Here is a 20,367-nt window from a genome sequence, read left to right as displayed (position 1 = left end):
AAACACAGGGAAAAAGACAAGAAACAACACTGAGTAAACGAACTAAAAAGCACTCTGGAAACAAACAACATTCTAGCAGAAATTTAAAATGTGATAAAAGAGCTAAAAATCACCATAGAGTAAAAATACATGATAGAAAATACTATTAATAAGTTAATGCTGGAAGACTGGTTCAGAAAGTCCAAAATCCAAACAGCATTATAATTCAAGATATTTTTCCCAAATGGGAAGATATATGATTTCAGAGAAAAGAGATGTATTGATCACCCAACATTATAGATGAACATAACCCACACCAAGGCACATCATGGCTTCTCAGAACACTAAGGAACAAAGAAAATACCCTACAAGTTTCTAGAAAGAAAAGAACATACCACATCCAAAGATCGAGAATTGGAATATGAATGCTAGGACCTAAATGACAATGGAGTAATGCCTTTAAAATTATAAAAGGAATCAACTTACAATCAATAATACTATTCTTAGGTAAACTCAGTGTGAGAGTAAAGACGATTTCAAACATAGAAGATACGGAAAGGTTTGCCTCTATCCAGTACATTGATTCTCAGAAAGCTGGTGAAGGATGCACTTGTCACAAATGAGGGTGGAAGCTGAAAAAGAGGCAGACAGGACACAGGAAACAGGGACTTCAGCACAGGAGAGAAACAGAGACAATCCCTGAGATGAGGGTGTAGGGACAGCCCAGGATGAGACAGTGCTTCAGACACAGATGGCCGCCAGTCCAGCCCAGAGCACATTGGAAGGCTGTAAGTCATGTTTCTTTAAGAAGATGCAATTGATAGAATGTTTGTTGCACCTGAATGTCTTGAGAGATGAGCTCAACAATGGTGAAAAATTTAGGGTTGAGTCAATGATAAATGCAAAGGGAATCTATGCAAATAAAAACTCAACACTCTAGTTATTTCCAGGGAAGATAAACAGAACTAGTTCAGGAAGGGGGAGTTGGGGAGGATTTTAAAGTTGCTTGATTCACTTATAAGTAGAATCTGTATAGTTATAAAATGGCTAGTGCACAATATAGATCATATAGGCCTATATAAGGATATAACTATGCCAAATGAACCACTTTCTGTCTTTCCTGGAATTAATCTTGTGAGGACGAGAGGAGTAAATGGGATAATGGAAGAGGTGAAGTGAGAGACAGCGCAGCCACATCTGTCAGTCTTAGAGATTTAGGTGTAATTATTAAAATGAAAAGTCTAGAAGGAGTAATATAAACATGTTATTTAGAAATACAAAGGTAATTCCCAAAAGAAGTAGCTAAAAGAGAGGAAAATGACTGAACTGAAGAGGGAAAATAAGAGAAACGATATGCTTGTTTTCTTTATTCCTTTTTTTCTTTAATGTTTGGCAAGAAACTCTATGAAATAACAGGAATCTTTAAACCATGTCAGAATATATTTTGACATTTGTGTTTGTATATACATATGCAGGTATGTATGTATACAGATTTATAAATGTGTGTACGTATATGCAGTTTGATCTCTTTCAACTTCTATTTCTAACAACTTATCTACAAAAATAAATCACAAAGGAATTTTTCAGTTTCTGTCTGGACCTTGGGTCTTGGGGGTGGGGGTGGGGGCGGAGAGAGAGGAGAAACACAAAAAAGTTTCCTTAGAATCTTAACTATAGGTCTGCCCTCATAAGGGTGTTGAATAAGAATCCTTATTTTGGAAAATTTTCCTTACTATATCATATATATTTTGGAAAATTTCGCTTATTCATGTGTCCCATGCTATTAGCATAGTGTTGGCACATAGCAGGCACTCAATAAATCATTGCTGATTGAGTAAATAAATGTCTGAGGATAAAATTAAATTAGTGGCATATCATAATATGTAAGACAACATGAGAGATCCTTATAGGTAGATTTTGCCAAATTAATATACTTGTTAAAAGTTTAAAATTAGTGTCTATGATCATTGAAACAGAATGTAAAACTTCCAAATTAGTGTAAAGGGAAAAAGTTGAATGAAGAAAAATGACCAATCTAAAAGAATGAGAAAAACAAAAGCATTGAAAAAGTAGAACAAATAGAAAACATGTAATAAGATGGTAGAAACAAATTCCAATGGGTAAGTAATCATAATAAATGTAGGTGGGCTGAAAACCTACCAACTAAAGGACAGAGATTATTAAAATGGGTCTTAGAACATTCAGTTTATACTTTTACAAAAGATACATCCTAAAGTAAGGATACATAAATCTCAACAGTAAAAGGATGAAGAAAGACATTTCATGCAAATACTAATAGAAAGAAAGCTAATATAGCTACATTAATATCAAGCAAAATACATGTTAATATAAAACATTACTAAAGATTAAGAATATGTTAAATATTGATAAGTTCTCATTCACTGTAAAAAAATAACAATCCTACCTTTTTCCATATCTACCAACATAATTTCAACATATAAAGGAAAATTGATAGAACTACAAAAATAAAATAGCAAAATCCACCTACCCAGTGGAAAATTTTAATGCAATTCCCTCCAAAAATGATAGATCAAGAAGGCAAAAAAATTAGCTAGAAATAGAAGATCTGAATGACGTAATTAACACATTTATTCCAGGGGCTATATATAGGACTCTAAATCCAACAATTGGCAAATACACATTGTGTTCAAGCACACACAGAACACTTATGAAAATTGAATGTGTGTTATTAAGCCATTAGGCAAGTCTCTGTAAGTGGGAAAGCTGTCATATCATAGACACTATCTTTTCTGACTAAAGTGGAATTATACATTTCTTTAAAATAACATTAAAAACACGTATTTGAAGTTTTTTTAAAAAATTTTAGTGTTTTATTTACTTCCGAGAGAGAGAGAGAGAGAGAGAGAGAGACAGCGTGAGCAGGGGTGGGTCAGAGAGAGAGGGAGACACAGAATCTGAAGCAGGCTCCAGGCTCTGAGCTAGCTGTCAGCACAGAGCCTGATGCGGGGCTCCAACCCACAGACTGTGAGATCATTACCTGAGCCGAAGTCGGACACTCAACCAACTGAGCCACCCAGGCGCCCCTTGAAGATCTTAAAACATACTTCTAAAAGATCCTCCGATCAGGGTGTCTGGGTGGCTGAGTCAGTTAAACATCTGACTTCAGCATAGGACATGATCTCACAGCTCGTGAGTTTGAGCCCCACATCAGGCTCTGTGCTGGCAGCTCAGAGCTTGGAGCCTGCTTCAGATTCTGTGTCTCCCTCTCTTTCTGCCTTTCCCCTGCTCTGTCTCTCTCTCTCTCTCTCCCCCTCCCTCCCTCTCTCTTTAAAAAATAAACATTAAAAAATTAAAAATAAATAAAAATAAATAAAAGATCAAAAAACAAATCAAGTTAGAAACTGGAAAATACATCAATTTGAAGGATAATAAAATAGTACATATCAAATATGTATAATGAACAAAGATAATATTAGTGGGGATTTTGTAGGCTTAACTATTTATATGGGAAAATCAGAAAGAATAGAAATTAGTGTGCTAAGCGTCTTAAGAAAATACAAAAAATAACCAAATGTACGCAAAGAATAAAGGCCAAAGTTGATGTTTTTGAAAATCATAAAGCTGATTTTTTTACTAGATTGATTTTTTAAAAAGAAAAAAAAATTATGATTTAAAAATCATTTGTAAATACAAATATAGAATATGTTTTAAAATATTAAGAGAATAGTGTGAATAATTATATAACTTTATGTTTAAAAACTTAGGCAAATGGAAAAATATTACATACCAAAACTGACTCAATAAAAATAGAAAATCTTCATATTACTGTAACAAGTAAATTGAATGAATTGTTAAGAATTGACTCACACATATAATCTCACCCAAGACTCAGATACTTAAGTCCATTCTACAGAACTATAAAGGAGCAGTGGTGCCTGGGTGGCTCAGTTGGTTAAGTATCTGACTTTGGCTCAGGTCATGATCTTGCAGTTTGTGGGTTCGAGCCCCATGTTGGGCTCTGTGCTGATAACTAGCTCAGAGCCTGGAGCCTGCTTTGGATTCTGTGTCTCCCTCTCTCTCTGACCCTCCCCTGCTCATGCTGCGTGTGTGTCTCTCTCTCAGAAAGAAATAAAAACATTTTTAAAAAATTTAAAGCAACCGTTAAAAAAAAGGACAAGTCACAGACTAGGAGAAGATATTATATAACATAAAACTAATAAATAATTAATATCCTGAAAATATAAAGATTTCTTGATGGAATCCAGCAGTTCTGTATGTAGGATATATTTTATAAATCTATATATTTAAAATCTATACATTTATATTTGTGTAGTTTTAAAATAAGATGCGATAAAGTGAGAATTAGCGGAATCAGTTGAATGGAAAAGTAGAAATGAAGAAATTATCTAAAATCCAGCTCAGATATCCAGAGCTAGAAACTATGAAAGAGAAATAAAGAGACATAGAGGGAACAAGAAGTTCTAGTAAGTATATAATTGGAGTTCCAGAAAGAAAAGGCTAAGACAGAGGAAATATTTGAAGAGATAATAACTAAAACGTCTCCAAAATTTATCAACCGTGGCACCCACACTGGAGAACATTTTGTGAATACATACTAAAGTTGAGTGTGTTCATTTCCCAACAACCCAGCAATCTTACCTTTAGGTATGTACAGACCATCAATAATTTCTTGCCATGTGTACAAGATAATATGTACAAGAATATTCATGATGTTAGTGTTTATAATTGGAAAATACTGGAAATATTCATCAATATGAAAGAAGATAAATTATGGTATGTCCACATACTAGAATACCATGCATCACTACAAGTTAATGAACATACGTCAACACACATAAATCTTGCAAAAATATTGAGGGATAAAACCAAGTTAAAGAAAGCACATGGTACAGTGTCATTTATTTAGATGAGATCGGGCGCATTCAGGGTGTATGGCCGCAGACCAATGTCATTTATTTAAAATGTACAAATGTGTAATACAATAAATATCACTCAGAGATGAATTCAAATGTATTATAAGTATAAAGAAATGATCAGAAATAAATAAATACCAAACTCAGGATGGAGATTTTTTGCAGGCAGAGAGAGGAGAGACAGAATTATGATCAGAAAAGGGGCACATAGGGGTCTTTAATTGTATCGATAATGTTCTATTTCTTTAGGTAGAAGGCTCACAAGTTCTTTACATCACTTTTTATAGCCCTTTTTATGCCTGAAATATTCCAAAATATATTTTTAAGCAGCTAAAATGCCTTTGAGTTATAACTGAGGATGTCCAAGAATTGAAGCTGTTTCAACTGAAATGTTAATATAATCATTTCTGGAGACATTTAATGATTCATAAAATACAGTTTATCCATGTGTTATTCTTGACCCTCATTCTCCTTTCTCCTCTGGAAGACACTGAATTTCCTCCAGGCTGCGATATCATATATCTTCATGGCACGCATGTTCCCCTTTCTGTGTCTCAACGTTCACTGTGTCCTCGACATATAAACACCCCCAAGCCTCTACTGTCCTTGATAAATAAATAAGAAACTCCAGGCACTTGCACCTGCTGTGAACGCCTTGCCTCCCTGTCACCCAGAGTTCTTGCAGGTGCACCTTACACCTCCTGCCTCCGGCCCATCCCTTTTACTCGCTCCATAAACCACTCCTATCTGGTTCCTGTCCACTTTGCTGGAAAAGCTCACACTTGGGTTACAACAATCACTTGAAAGTCAACTCCGGAGTAACTTTTCAGTTTAACAGACACCGGCTGCACTTGACATTGCTGATCTCCACCTGCTCCCTGGAGTTCTTTTGTCCCCTTGATTCTGAGATCTTCATCCTTTCTTGTTCTCCTCAGGCCTCTTTCTTACTCCTCCTCTGTTTTCTTCATAGTCTCTGGATTAGCATGTTTTTTATAAGTCAAGTGACCAAATGCGTGTGGGTACATTTCTGAACTTTCTAGTCCAGAATCACACAATCTTAATTACTATACCTTTATAATTGACCTTAATATAGAATAATAAAATATCTCCAGCCCTATTTCTCTTCAAGCTTGTCTTGGCTATTATAAGGCTCTTGAAGTCTTTTTCCCCTCTAGACCTGTCCCCAAAATTTGGGGGAAATTTTTGAAATTCTAAAGTCTGAGAATATCTTAGTTATTCTTAGTCATGTGAAGGATTAATTTAGGGAACAGCCTCTTCAGAAACTATCTTCTCCGCCACACCTTGCTTAGCCTCTCATTTCACAAGCACTTACAATCAGTACACATTCTCCCTAGAGATATTTTTGGTAATAATAATGATTATTTATGTGCTTATTATCATTATTTGTATTCCATATCTCCCACAACCCCTATGCATTAGGTATTATTATCCCATTTAGTAGATCAGAAAACTGAGATAAAGGAAAGGAAACCACTTGCCTTTTACACAACTAATAGCGTTTTAAAGTTGGCATTCAAATCCGGGTCTGTCTGCTTCCAAAGCCTGGTTTGGTTTTGTTTTCCTTTCACTGTTTATTCCTCCTCTCCTAACGACACTATAGAATAATCACAGAATTCAAATTGAGGTTGTTGGAGATTTGATGCTTACCTCTAGATTTCTAACTGTGTAGCACATAACATTCAACATCCGTAAAGAAGGGCTCACTATGCTTTCTTATTCTAAATATAAATATTGCTGTATGTCTGAATTACTTCGTGCTGAGTCACAAATCCCCCCACCCCCCCGCCAGAGCATATTGACATCAAACAACAAGGATGTCATCAGGTTGGATAATTCCATGGGTCAGGGCTCGGCAGGAGGGTTTGTTTCTGCTCCACTACTGCGGTGCCTCAGCTGGGGAAAGAGGGATGGCTGGATGCTTCCCTTCACTGATATGCCTGGTGCCTGATCAGAAGCGGAAAGGCTGGGCTCAGCTGGGGTCCTCAGGCAGAGCTCCTGGAAGAGGTCTCTCCAGACAGCGTGGCAGGGGTGGGGCTCTGGGAGAGGGAGGGTGTCAGGGGAGCAGGCATTCCCAGAGCAAAAGGAGAACACTGCAGGGCCCTTCTGCTCTAGCCTCTGAAGTGTCCCAGCAGCACCGACACGGTCCTCCATTAACCAAAGCAGTCAAGCCAGATCCGATGTGAGGGGCAGGAACATAGAGCCCGCCTCTCAGTGGTAGGGAGGAGTCTCAACAAATTTGGGACATCTTAAAACCACCAAGGTTTATGAAAATATCAAGACTTATGTTTGTGATATCTGAACTCCCGTTTCTCTCCTTGCGGCTGGTATTGGATCAGGGAGTGATACCTTCACAGTACCCAAAGTTAGATGCAGGAGACATGTGAGATTTCAATGGGTCCCCATCACCCCTCACGACAGGAGGGTGTGGAGTGGTATTAGAAACAAATTCTAAACCTCCCATTCCCATCTTCTGGAATTTTCCCATTGCTATGAACCATGACAAAAAAAAAAAACAAAAAACAAAAAACTGGCATCTTGTGATACCCAAGAAATGTAACAGGGAAACATCCCTGACTTAAGAAATTTTATTTTGAATGATGATAAGTCATATATGGGGAGATACTTAAACAACAATAAATAAACATGTTAGTATTTCATTCAAACAGTAATAGAGCACATTTACTGAATACTTAACTTACCACTTATCAGCACCATGCTCAGCACTTCTTTGATCTTTTAAGATTCTATGCCCTTTCAATCAAAGGGTGGTCCTCAGACCGGCAGTATCAACATCACCTGGGAGCTTGTTAAGAATGCAGAATTTTGGGCCGCAGCCCAGACCTCCCGAATCAGAATCTGCATTTTTAACAAGATCCTCAGGCGATTCATGTGCCCATTAAAGCGTTAACACACTGCTTCACTGCTTTATGAAGTAGGCACTGTTACCATCTGCCTGCAGAAACTTGCTGAAGGTGCACAATTTGGGGGGTTAGCAGAGCCAGAATCCGCATCCAGGTCTGATGGGTTCCAAGCCCCCCATGCTCCTGACAACTACTCCAAAATGCCTCACAGTCATTTTCATCATCATTATCAGCAAGGGCTTTGCCACATGGACAACTGTCATCTGCTTACAGGGAGGTCGTGAAACTCTTCTGTGATTCTGAAAATGAGGCTCGGGAACACATTTCCCCACCAAAGCCGCATTGCTCCATCCCTGCCCGAATTGTTTAGCCCTCTGTTTCCTCTGAAAGACTGAGAGTTCCCTAAGAGTTGGGACCATTGCCCTGTCTGTTATCATGTCTCCAGAAATTAACACGGAAGCTGGCACGTAACATATGATCTATTCCTTACGTGCTCATTAATGAATCAACAATAGACCTGTTTGTTCAAGTGATCTGAAGAGATTGTGGACAGTTAACTGGAGGCTGACGAGATTTTGCAATAAGAGAAGGTGCAAGGCTTTTCTCTGGCGTTTGTTACAAGCCCAGGATTTCAGCTGCAGAAAACCAAGGCACGAAGCTGTTCTTGGGTTGTCAGCGCGGCTTATCTCTCCATGCAGGCAGCCCCCAACCTCAGCTAAGCAATGGAACTTTCTGAGAACTGTTCTTTCCTTCCCAGCTCTGGAGCCCAACTCCTCTGTGGCCATAATTAAACCCCACCCGATTTAGGAAGATCACGATCCATGAAACGCCAACGTGCTTGGGCATGATTTCTGTGGTCCCTCCATTTCTTTTCTTTTTCTTTTTCTTTTTTTTCTTTTTTCTTTTTTTTATTCTATTATATCTCATCTCTTCCTATTGAGAAATCTAAGAGAACATGGCCACAGAGCAATAGTTAGCAGTTAGAGCCACCAGATGTCCTGGTTTGCCCAGGACAGACTCTGTTTATGCTTTCTATCCTGGCATAGTTATCAACAACATCCTCCTTCACTGTCAAAAACGTCTCTGTTTGGATGATAGATTAGATGGTCACCCTGGTCACCGGGGCCTGTGATGCCCTGAAGTTACCTCGGGAGCCCGACCAGGACCAGTCTCTCTTGCAGGGATCTGCCTTCTGGACTGCCAAATCACCCATTGCTGGCTATTTCTTGAAGTATGGTCTCCAGGTCACCTGCCGCAGTCAGCGACGGAGCTGCCCAGGCCCCCGCCTTGATCCTACTCAGTCAGAAGCGGAAGCTTCCTTTCCCCCAGGGCCTTAGCCTGACACCCTGCTGGAACTTTAGCTCCCCTTAAAGACCACTGAGAACCTTCGCCTCCCCCAGGACACATCCTCCCAACACGGGGCATCCAGAAGCCTTAGTTTTCAGTCTCAAGGCCTCCAGCTTCCCACCACCCCTCAGCAGTGGCCTGAAAACACCACCCTTCTTTGCACACCGCCCGGCTATTATTAGGCAGTAGCGTCAGAGACCAGAACAGCAGTCCCCGGCGGCCCTTTGATCCCCCGGCGGAGAAGAGAATCGCCGGAATGGACAGCCCAGCCTGAAGTCAGAGAGCCCAGTTCTCTTTTATCTGGGCTCCGGGGGACTGCAGGCCAGCAGGAAGGAGCTGAGCTATTCTTAGCCAAGGTGTGGGAGCCTGGCAGGAGCTGCACACACTGCCCCAAGGGTCAGAGACAGGAACTGGCCACCCACTTTGGCAGCTCCGCCCCCTTCCTTTGGCTGCCCCTCGCACAAGGAAATGGCCACCCCGCCCCGCAACCCAACAGCAACTATGGCTCAGATTTGGGTACCCCCTCAGTCCCCTCAGCAGCAAATCTGTCTCGGCCCCCCTCTTACGGGTCAGTGTGTGGGTAGAGTGGGAGCGCTTCAGCAGCCCTCTCAGTTCCTGCATGGAACCCGATCACTCCACAGATGAAAGCTGAGCTCCAGAGCGGGGGGCGATCTGTCCAGGCCCACCTGTACTCGGGGTCTGACCCAGAACTCTAACCAGTGCAGGGTTGGGTGATCGGTTACGGCTGCTGTAAGGTCGGGCTAAGGTTTCCAAGTGCCAGTCAGAAAGCATGGGCTATCGGTGACCACATCCTCCTAGGTCCTCAGGAAAATGAAGAAAAATAGGATAAGATCACCAATTGTACTTTTGTAGAAAGGGCATTCTTTTGAGTTTACACTCTTCTTAACTTGACGTTGTGAAAAAAAAAATGGCCTCATTTTTATGAAATGACTATACTAGCACATTACAGTCCTATGTCAGCCCCTAACACTAAAACATCATTTTCTGATGTGCGGAGGGAACATATACATGTGAACCAGTAAAGCAGAGAGTGCTGACAAGAAAATAAAGCCACAGTTCATTCATTCATTCCATACATCTTCAGGGGGTTTGCTGCTGGCCTGCATCGTGCCAGGGCACAAAACACACATGGCTTCTGCCCTCATGTTGCTTACAGCCAGATACGGGTGACAAGGGACAAACAAGTAAATGTGTGGCTGGAAAATGTGATGCGAGCTACAAATGAGTTTTTGAGAGGAGGGAGGATGTAAGAGAGAACAGAAGGGACTGGGCAGGGGGGGACTTAGTTTCCATGGGGTGGTCATGGAAGACCAGAAGATGAGGAGGCATTTTACAGAAAGCAAAGGGAAGAGGAGCGGTCAGAGGCACAGCTCCGGTAGAGATCTGAGGTTGGACGAGAACTTGGCAAGCTCTAGGAGACAGCCAGTGTTGGGGACAGTGTGCCAGGGGTCCCACTCAGAGAGGAGGGCTGGCAGTCAGGGGAGAGCCCAGCCCCTTCAGATCTGATTGGCTACCATGAGGGGTTTGGCTTTTATTTTAGAGCAATGGGAAGTCATTGGAGCATTTTCAGCAGGGGGATGAAATGGCCCCATCTTAATTTTAAACATATTATCTCTGCCTGCTGTGTGAAGAATGAGTAGGGGAAACCAAGAGTGGCCACAGGGAGACCAGATCGAAGGCCACTGGTATTCCAAGTGAGAAATGCAGGAGATAGAGAAGTGATAGACTGTTCTCAAGATTATGATCTCCTAGGGGCGCCTGGGTGGCTTAGTCGGTTAAGTGTCCGACTTTCGCTTAGGTCATGAACNACACACACACACACACACACACACACACACAATGAGTCAGATTATTTGGCAAATTCAACAAAGTCATATGTTTGGACACAGAGTTTTGGATACCAGAGCTGAGAACACTCCAGGACCTGCCTTCTCCATCTTCAGTTCTAATCCTCTGGCTTTACTGCGGGGTCTCCAGATGGTCACTGTGCTCGCTCCTCTAGGTCAATACCTCCTCAGAGGAATCTGCCAGGCCCTGTCCCTGCTGTCCCCAAGCAGTCCTCCCAGAGCTCCCCAGTTTGGATATGGCCATCTCTAGAGAAAACCCACATCTGGGAAGCAGCTGCCTGGCCACTCTCACAAAATCATCATCTAATCCGGTTGAAGCAAGAGTGGAGTGAAGGCGTGGAAGACTAGGAAAAACATGAGGCCCGTCCAAGATGGGATCTGAGTAGAGTGTCAGGGGCACCACCCCATCTTTTGAGACATGCCTCCAGGGTTGCCCTTGGGATTTCAACTGGCCTTTGTGCCTTCCTCTGATCCCTGCAAAGCCAGATGTGTCCCACAGCTGTATACCATCTGCTACCCTCCACCCCAGAGGAAGCTACAGTTTGGGGGTTAGAGAAGTGAGGGAAAGACAGTGACTTTTCTTTGGCTCTGGAAGGGTGAGTTATAGGAATGAGTCTAGACTTCCCACGAAGTAGGCAAATGGCCTGGAGTCCATCTGCACAGTGGCTCCCCCAAAACTCTCTCCTGGTGTGGAAAAAAAAATGGAAAGGAAACTCAATGTCCTGGGGCTTCCAAACTCCTTTCTTCCTAAATGGTGCATAGACTCCAGTGTAGAGACTTCTTCTTTCCTGCTCACTACACTCCCTGCCCCTCTTCCTTCCTCTGCACCCCCAACAGCACTTGCACCCCAAACTTCCAAACATGGATCATTAAAAGTCTTGCATATCCAGGCTGGCTGACTTGCAAACCTCCCTAAAGGAAGAGAACTGTACTTCCATCCAGTAGATGATGTTATCAGCCCCCTCCCTGAGCTCAGAAGTTTGGTGCGGCCCAGACATATGGATCTTTTTAGAGACTCATGCAATTTGGCAACCCTGTTTCACACCCTCCAAGCCCTGCTGCTCTGACATTGCTCTGCTAGGAGTGCACCAGGAGAGGCAAGGAGCAGATCTTTGCAAGCTCTTGTATTCTTCTTCCCTGGTTGTTTCTCCTGGCAGCTCTCTACTCAATCTGGAAAACAAAAAGCGTCTCTCTCCTGGTTCAATCTTTGGCTGAAAACAGAAAGGAGTTGAGAGACGCAGAGAGAGAGAGAAGGAAAAGAGAAACAGGGAGAGAAAGAGAGACGAAGAGATAGAGAGAGAGGGAGAGAGAGAAGGAGGGGAGAGGAGAGGGACAAATGAGAGAAAGAAAGAACACAGAGCTATACCAGTCAGTTTTCCAAGACAAAGATTGAGAGGCCCTCAACCAGCTACACACTTTGCCTTACTCCTCCTCCTCTTCCCTATTTCCAGCCACTCCAGGGAGAGCTACTTGCATCCCCCAAGTGTGTGTGGCTGGTGCTGCTGGGTTGTGCAGTGCACAGCCTGAGCACTGTTTACTTTGACCCTGCCTCCTCCATCAGGTAATCCATCCAGAGCCTCTGATGAGTCAATTCAGCCTTGCTCTGTATGTTCCAAAATGATGAAAAATGCTTCTATGGAGACAAAAAGATGTCTCTGAACCTTCACAGGTTCACACTTGCCCCCCCTTTTTTCCCCAGCCAGACACACAGGAGGAGGCTGGCATGTTTTGGAGGGAAGGGAACTTTCTTGCTGCCCCTGGAAGAAAGAACGACTGCTCAGAAAGCAGCAGCCAGAACTGCCAAGGAAAGTACTCTGGCACTCAGAGATCCTCTCCTAGCACGAGGCCTCTGGTGACCCCCCCAAGTGGGGCATCTGCAAATTTTGAACCCTAAAGGGTTCATCTTGGATGAAGATGCTAAGCTAGGAGTGGTCCCCCAAGTTCACAGGAAGTGGGCTGTGCCCACCCTCTGCCTCCAAGGTGGTCTCTTCCAGGCCCCAGGCCCAACTCAGAAGATGAGAAGCCAGAGAAGTGAGAAGAGAGGAATGCTTTGCCATTTTCTTCCAGAACCAGGCCTGCACCCACCACCTTATTTTATTTTTGATGGTTTCAAGACAGAAAAGACCTCTACACAAAGCATAAGAGTCAATAGCTTGGGACAGATGTTTCCTTTCGAGCCACATTTTCCTGCCCTAAGTTAAAAATAGTTACCCTCTTTGCTTTGGCTTCCGTAAGATGTATGTTATTAATGCTCTCCATTTGGATTTCCAGAGATGAAGATTGATGGGTCCCTAGATTTTAAAGCCTATTGGCCCAGGAAATAGATGCAGCATTGGATGCAAGATAATCGAGCCCCTTGAGAGGGGTTCCCCACACCTACCTTCAGGTAGCACCCCACAGAGTTTCCCAAGTGAAGAAGTAGTTTCAGTTTTGCCAAGTAGCTCCACTTTTGTTTCTCCATAAATTCTTCCTCCGTACAATTTTCTTGAATCAATTACACCCTGACCCCTGGGGTAGTCTGGACCCCCTCTCATACTCTGGCTTTAATAGAAACATAAATACGATCCAGTAGTGTTCATGAACAATACTGAGATAGGCGTGCATGATCAGGAAGATTTATTGAAAGCCTAAAAAAAAAAAAAAAAAAAAACACAAGGGAAATGAGCAGAGACAATACCAGAAGTGCAGACACACTCATATTCACAAACAATGGATGTCTGACCCATTCTCAGAGAGCTTCTTCCCAAGACTTAACGGATCCTTACCCAAGCTGTCCTCACCACAGACATGTTCACCCTTCAGCCAAGCTGCATTCGGTGATCACAAGGCTGCTATCCAGACAATCCATAGACAATCCAGGTCCTGACGAAGCTAAAGGAAAGAACTATAATAGTTCATCATTGCCACACCTTTCACCTTCTCAGAAGGAAAATTGCTTTGCTTATTATATTTGTAAAGGTAATGCATAGACGGCTATTGTAGAAACCAAATGTACAGTCTGCCTACAGACATGGAGAAGAAAGTGATATTCACCCATAACTTCACCGCCAGAGACAATCGTTGTGTATGCATGGGATGCATGTTATCACTTCACACGCTGACCTTTCCCCCCTTCCTGCAATAAAACAGCGTCGCACTGTGACATGATTTTATCTCCACTTACAGATCACCAGCTCCTAATAGCTGCAGCAATGCACAGAAAAGCTGTGGACTGCGTGCAAGTCTAGCCGAAATGCTACATCCTTTCTCTCTGATTCAGAAGCTTGTCCCTTAGGAGCAAAAATTGAGATGGTTGCCCGAGGCCAATGCTTGGAGGGGAGGGGGGAATGAGATGTTATGCTTCTTTTCTAATCATCATTACATTTTTGCCTTTAATGATATCCTAAGGGGCCTGTGAAAGATGCCAACAGATGACCGCGGGCGCCTGCCTTGGGTGGTCAGCCCAAGCTCACTCCCTTCTGAGCAACAGCCCCACCCCTCCAAACGCAACCAAGGGATCTTATATCAACATCAGAATATTGTCCAACCTACTTAGAGTTATGTACGTGTGCATTTTAACTTATGTATATATACATATACATCCAGAAGTAATTTGAAAACTTCTGTAAACTTAAATATTTGTAACAAATGAAGACACACGTTATTCACAAACAAGTAATGATACAGATTAAAAAGGGAACATACTCCAGATAAAGCAGAGATTAATGAGACAAAAGGAATTTTATCAGTAACAATTGGAAGACTTTGGGAAATATATAATTGCCTAGGAAAATAATAACACTTCCTCAAGAAGACATTTTTTTAAGCTGAGAACTCATAACAACTAATGGAAACAGTATTTGAAAATAGTCTCACACTAAATACCAGGCTCAAATGATTTCACAGGCAAGTTCTAACAAATCTTTAAGGAAGTAATCATCCCAATCTTATAAAAACTCTTCCTGAGAATAGAAAAAAGGAAAGGAAAAAGAGAAGAAATACTCTCTAACTCATTTTAGAAGAACTTTATCACCCCAATACCAAAATCAAACAATGACAGAGTGATGAAGGAAAAAATACAGGCTCATTTCATTTATGAATACAGAAGCAAAAATCATAAATAGAAGATTGGATTCACAAATTAAATTCTACAGTGTATAAAAATGATAATAAGCCATGTCAAAGTTGGGTTTAATGCAAAGTTGGCTTAATGTTAGAAAATCTATAAATGTAATTTACTCTACTACCATATTAAAAGAGCAAAACCATATATCATTTCAGTAGATCTAGATAAGACATTTAAATAAAAAGTAGTAAGTTCATTATTAAAGACAGAAATCTTTTGGTAAATGAGGAATACAAGAAAATGAGTTTTGCATGATACAAAGCACATATAAAAAATTAAGCAAATATAGTCCTAAGTGGGGAAACATTAGAATATTAGCCTTTAAGATCTGAAATGAGGCCAGCATGTATAAGGTAACACATCTTTACTCCTTGTAGTGGATGTTCTTGCCGGTATGTTAACTTTAAAAAATTAATTCAGAGGGAGAAGGTTTGGAAAGAAAAAAATGAAATTATCACTATATCCAGTTGATATGATCATTTACATGGAAAACCCAAAGAATCTCCAAACACTGAATAGTAGGAGAATTTCACAAGATAACTCAATAGAAGATTAATATAAAACAATGAATTATATTTTCACATGCCCGCAACAAAAATAATTAAAAAGAAGATATTATTTATAATAGCATTAGAGGACATCAATCCCCCAGGAATAAATCTAACAAAAGATGCATTAAACCACAACAGGAAAAGTCATAAACTTTAAGGAAGACGCAAACAATGGAGAGCTATGCCAAATTCACAGAAGGAAAGATTTGGTCCTCTCCAAATTAATCTACAGAGAAGGTCTGATCAAAATCCAAAGGGCTATTTCAGGAAAGAACCTGATAAGCAGATTCTAATGCAGGTGGAAGAGTAAAGAGCAGAGAATAGCTAGGCCACTTTTCTAAGGAGAATTAGAGTCTCACTACCCGTATCAGGCCCTCCTCAAAGCTGCAGTAAATCAGGCAGTGGTAAGCCACTGGGATACGTATGGTGACCAATGGATAGAGTCCAAGAACTGGCCCATATTGACATGAAATGTTGGCATATGACAGAATGGCAATTCAGATCAGCATGGAAAGGAGAGTAAACAGAGCCGGGAAAGTGGTTATCTGTATGAAAAATACATGACACTGGATTAGTGCCAGTTATTTACCCTGAATCTCTTAGTTCCAACCCTATATTACTATATTCTTCTCTAAATGCTGGATATATATAGTGTGTGTTTGCTCCATTATGGGAGACCATTCAATTCTTCTACAGAGGTCAAGGAAAGCAAAGAAGATGGGCAAAATTCATCAGCTCTACAGATAAATCTACAGATAAAACATAAGCAAGTCTTGTGAGACATAGGCAGAATTCAGACATGCTAAAAATAGGTAGCAAGTTTGTAATATGCAAAGAAGTATAAAAATAAAAGAAATGGGGGGCGCCTGGGTGGCTCATTGGGTAAGCTTCTGACTTTGGCTCAGGTCGTGATCTCGTAGTTTGTGAGTTCAAGCCCCGCATTGGGCTCTGTGCTGACAGCTCAGAGCCTGGAGCCTGCTTTGGATTCTGTGTCTCCCTCTCTCTGCCCCTTCCCCCGCTCACATTCTGTATGTGTGTGTGTGTGTCTCTCTCTCAAAAATAAACTTTAAAAAACAAAAAGAAAAGGAGTATACTTTAAGAAGAATGGAACAAACAAGAGTATTACTTACAGGTAGAAAGGAATAGAAACATTAAATCATAAATCGCAGGGTATAGAGCCTACCACCTCAGGGTTCACAGCCAGGTCATTATCTACATAAACTGTCTACCTATTGGTGACACCATTCTGGTTCCTGTATTCCCCAGNCAAAAAAAAAAAAAAAAAAAAAAAAAAAAAAAGGGGGGGGGGGGGGGGAAACAGAACATGGACTAGCTGTGTGAGCAGACCTGTGGCCAGCATTGGTTGCAAACCAATTGGCTGCAACATTGTTTCCCATCAATCTGCTATCTACTTCTCTTTTACTTCCCCTCAATTCTTGTCCTCATAACTATGCTTTCAGAGTAGAACACAAGAGAGTAGGGTCCACTCACCCTGCTTGCTTCCTATCCCAAGCAGGTTAATGTATCCCAACTCTTTCCTCTTGTTTCTGACTGTGTTTTACATAGATTCAATAACCTTTGTGATCTGATCACCATAGTTTAGCCTGAGCCTTCCTGGTCTGTGGCCTCTACAGCCTGCCTATGGTGTACTTGGAGGCTACCACTACCTGGGCCTAATTTCCCACAGGACACTGGAGCCAGGAATCTCCATGCCACATTTCCCAGACCCCCTTTTCAGTGGCTTTCTAGCTGGGTTCTGTCAAGAGGATGCACTGAAGAGAGATTAGGGGGTAAGAGGAGGAAAGAAGGGACTCCCTTCTGACTTTAAGTCCTCACTGCCTCCCTGTAGCCTCTGAACACCTCTGTCACCAAGGCTCCCTCCCTACCAAACAGGGGTTTAAACCCTGAGAGTTTTCAAAGAGCCACAACAAGTTTGCAACATGGGAAAAAGGTCTTATTTACAAAATATGAAATTGGAAAATCAAAGTGAACAAAAGTTTTATTAACTGTCCATAAAAGGTAAACTCTGGCAACTTGTAACCCACAAGTCAACTCTTTAACACTTTTATATAAATGTAATTAAGTCTGAATTACAAGAACCAAATGAAGAATATACTTTAAAACTAAAAAACTTTAAAAAATCTTTTCCATTATTGTTTTGTATCAAAGAAGTCTATTTAACATGGGATGAGGGGCAATTTTAAATTGATTGATATGACATGGATGGGTTGGGGCTGGGGTGGGATGATGTTCTACATCATATGACATCATGGGGTGGTCATAACCTAGAGGTTTATAAAGGGTCTGACAGAGCCTCTCACTCTGGATCTTTCTGTTGGAGCCTCTACTATGTGCAATGCAGGTAACATCTTCTTCTGGCACCAGTTTATGCGATGAAGTGGGGGGCAGAGACACCAAGGGGCAACCAAGAAAAGCTAGAGCTTTGAAGACACTTGGTAGCTCACCTCTCTCTGACTGTAAGGAAACATAATGCTGGCGCCCATGATGGACTTGTGTCCAGTGGCCTGCCTGAACCTGAATTTGTGGGTGGTTGGAGCAAGCTTGTGTATGTGTGAAGTGGTGAGTCTCAAGGACCTTGGAAAATAGGAAGGGTAGCCAGTTATTACCCAGTGTCATAGTTGTGGTACAGACCCAAGGAGAACAGATCTGGCTTCTCAGAGGAAGGGATGTCAGCCTCCCATCCCTATACTCCTATTTCTCCTCTCTGAAGTAGGCCATCCGCTTTGCATGGAGCAGGTCTTCTTTCTAAACTAGGGCTTCTAGAACTTAGTGTGCATAAGAATCACAGAAAATCAAAGGATACAAATACACAGATTCGAACTGGTACACGCACCCCAATGTTTATAGCATGTTTATGACCAACAATAGTCAAACTATGGAGAGAGCCCAAATGTTCATCAACTGATAAATGGATGAGGAAGGAAGATATATCATATATATGTCATATATATATGTCATATATATATATGTCACACACACATATATATATATAATGGAATATTACTCAACCATCAAAAAGGATGAATTATTGCCAGTTGCAACAATGTGGATGGAGCTAGAATGTATTATGCTAAGTGAAACAAGTCAGAGAAAAACAAGTACCATATGATTTCACTCCTATGTGGAATTTAAGAAACAAAACAGATGAACATATGGGGGGGGGGAGAGGGAAACAAACCACAGGAGACACTTAAGGATAGAGAAACAACTGGGGGGAGTGAGGGGGAGGATGGGCCAGGTGGTGATGGGCATTAAGGAGGACATTTGTGATGATGAGCACTGGGTGTTTTATGTAAATGGTGAATCACTGAACTCTACTGCTGAAACCAATATTGCACTGTACATTAACTAACTAGAATTTAAATACAAATTTGAAAAGAAAAACAAACAAAAAAAAGAATTATGGGTAGTTCCTATGTAAACTGCAGATTCCCACACCTTAACCTTGATTCTGTGTAAACCATGCTTTGAGAAGCTCCGCTCCAAAGCTAGTTAAGAAATTCAAGTGCTAGAGACAAATTCTTTCCTATCTTCTGTGGCCCGGCTAGGGCAGATAAATGGCATTTGAAGTAACCAGAAGAACCTACTAAGAATGAAGGAATATCCACATTGACCACACTGGTTTTCCTCTCTAGCAAGGATTATAACTCCACATTTTGTTCACGACCTCTGACTGGGTGTGAAGTAGACACAGTCTCAGCTGAGAATGTTGAGGGGAAGTTGAGAGAGGGGTTGGGAGAGGGGCCAACCTCTTTTCTCTATTTATTGGGAGTCCCAATACCATTGTGTCCTATCAAATTTGCATATTAAGCCTTTGGTTTTATTATGCGATGAAAGGGGTTGTTTCCTATTTAAAGGAAAGTTAGCCAACAAGATCAAAACAGAGAACTCTGGGTTTTGTTTCTAGACCTGGGTCCACGTCTCTCTCCTGTACCAACCAAATCTTAGTAGATCAGAGAAGGACTGTAAAGATAAGTCTGCTTTCATGATGCTCGGGAGTCTGCAGACAAATAAATCAGGAAAGATCAGAGGGGGCTGGTCTGACTCTTCCTTCCTCCCAACTTGGGCTGTACAGGATGCATATCATGGGAGAGACTGGACTGAGTATCAGCAACCCTGTGATTCCCTTCATCTCAGAGCATGTTCCCAGACTGTGCCTTCCCGTATCTGCTCCCCGGCGTCCTCATCTCCGCCTCCCAGCCCCTCTCTCCTCTGGCGTCTTCCTCCCCCATCCAATCCCATCTGCCACAAGACTGGCTGCCCAGCTCAGGGTTTCTGCAGTTCGGATTACCAACATCTAGCACAACTAGAGAGCAATAGGGAGCTCCAGGATCAGACAGGTGGTAGAGGGTGGCGTCAGGGGAAGCCCTTTTCCTGATGAAAGAGCCAGATAAAGCCTGTAGAGTCTCAAACCCAGAGCTGGAGAGGGGGTGACAGGAGAGAGGGTGTCCCAGCTCCAGGAGAGTCCTTTGTCTTTATGATGGTGGTGACAGGCTCAAACCATGTGGAAGATTAGGAACGGTCGCAGGAAAACCCCTCCAAAGCAACACAAATAGATCTTGCAGGGGGAAAAAGTGAAAAGAAAATCAACAAGGATGGTTTGGACGGGTAAGCTGAATAATTGCGGTTATTTATGTGTCCCGTTCACTCTTTATGCTTCATTAACATGCAGCACAGTCTCTAGTGTGACTGTCATTA

General features: G+C 41.8%; 1 long non-coding RNA gene across 2 annotated transcripts in view; it reads right to left on the bottom strand.

Moving 5' to 3' along the window:
* Window positions 1-6,400: 6,400 nt before the first annotated feature.
* The window catches only part of LOC144240716 (uncharacterized), a 16,753-nt gene continuing 2,786 nt past the window's right edge, over window positions 6,401-20,367 (bottom strand). Inside the window, exons 2-4 of one of the 2 annotated variants that reach the window (XR_013337818.1) lie at window positions 13,758-13,863; window positions 13,373-13,619; window positions 6,401-6,510 (exon numbers count right to left, since the gene is read on the bottom strand). This is a non-coding gene — a long non-coding RNA (uncharacterized LOC144240716). Of the gene's footprint in view, window positions 6,511-9,673; window positions 9,940-13,372; window positions 13,620-13,757; window positions 13,864-20,367 lie in introns of those variants that run through there. The other variant, XR_013337817.1, reaches the window with a different exon arrangement.

Source organism: Crocuta crocuta, unplaced genomic scaffold (genome assembly GCF_008692635.1).
Source record: "Crocuta crocuta isolate KB4526 unplaced genomic scaffold, BGI_CrCroc_1.0 scaffold207, whole genome shotgun sequence".
Classification (NCBI taxonomy): domain Eukaryota; kingdom Metazoa; phylum Chordata; class Mammalia; order Carnivora; family Hyaenidae; genus Crocuta; species Crocuta crocuta.
This window is presented reverse-complemented; position numbering and strand designations above follow the sequence as displayed.